The following is a 1,506-nucleotide window of genomic DNA, read 5'->3' on the forward strand; positions in this document are numbered from 1 at the left end:
TAGATTCGGCCATTTAGGGTTAGGTTGCTTAGTAAATATTTGAAGATTTAGAGGGTGCATGCATACCATTTAGGTTCGGCCATTTAGAGATGATATACTTAGGAGGTGATTTCAAGGGTGATAGATGCATGGATGGCTTTATTAGTCTGAGATCTAGTCATGTAAATTCGTTAGGGTTCATTCTACTAGCTTGAAGAGATGAAGGGCTCATAAGATCTTACCTTAATTGATGATCGTGAGTTCTTAACCAATGTTTCACACTTGATCTTCAAGTAGTCTTCTAGGATTGAGAGTTGCTTCCAACAACCTCTTGGACTTTCTCTCTGTGGGTGAAGACAAGGGAGTTTGGAGAGCTTAGAAGAGTATTGAGGTGATATTAGGTCCTTTAACTTGATATGGCCGAGGCTTAGGAGCAAGGGAAGATGATGTGTTCAAGTATTTTTGCTTGCTTGGCTTGTTGAGAGGGAGAGATGGCCGAAGCCAAGGTGTGAGGAGAAGAGAAGTCCTTTGCCTTATGTCTTGGTATTGCACGGCCTTGTGGGGGAGGGGGAAAAGCTTTTTGCCCTTTCTTTTATTTAGGCTTTGTCATCATTTGCTATAGGGTTTTGGTGAGGTGTACTTGAGTGTTACTTGGGAGTGTGAAGGAAGCTTCTAACATGCATTGGGGAAGGATGGTGCTTGAGTGTGGAGTGTTTGAGTGAAAGAAGAACACTTTCTTGTCTTGGTAAGCATGGCCGTGACATGTGGGGGAAGGGAAACCTTTTCTTAATTTTTTATTCAACTCTTTTCATGTCATAGGCGCTTGATTCAAGGAGGGTTTGAGTGTGATAAGGTTTCTTGGTTCCTTGTGGTGTGTCATGCATGGCTTGAGTGTGTAAGAAGAAAGCTTCATTTTCTTGTCATGTGTGCGTCCTCCAAGGTAGCTTAAGGGAAAGTAGTGTTGCTTTTGGTTAAGGAAAGTCACATGCATTGGTTAGGTTTGGAGTGTGGAAGAAGCAATCCTCCTTCTTCCTTCTTGTTTGCGTCGTCCAATATAGGATGGGAAAAGAGAGTTGCTTTTTGGAGAAAGAAGATCACATGCATGGTTAAGGCTTGGAGTGTATCTTACACAATCTCTTACTTGTCCATTCTTTCCTTAAGTGGCGCCTAGGGAGTGTGGAAAGCAACACCACTCCCTTTTCTTCTTATCATGGCCGAGTTTGATATTTGAGGGGGGGTGGAGCTCATTCAAATTCCTCCAATCATGTGGTGACACCTCATCAAGGGTTTATCTTTTGAATTGGGTTGGGCTTGGTGGGTGTTTTCAGCCCATTAAGTTACTAGAAGTTGGATCATTAATGATTGGGCCAAGGCTTTTGTATAATTGATGTGGGCTTGGGTCTTTATGTGTATACTATTCGGGCCAAATCTTATTCAATAAAATGGGCTTGCATTGCTTGGGCTTAAATCCTTTCTCACTTGGTCTTAACTTATTTACATTCTTAAGTCGATTGGGCTATGATATTG

Source organism: Gastrolobium bilobum, unplaced genomic scaffold (assembly GCF_033153095.1).
Source record: "Gastrolobium bilobum isolate Gb01-03AN ecotype WA unplaced genomic scaffold, APGP_CSIRO_Gbil_v1 utg19655, whole genome shotgun sequence".
NCBI lineage: Eukaryota > Viridiplantae > Streptophyta > Magnoliopsida > Fabales > Fabaceae > Gastrolobium > Gastrolobium bilobum.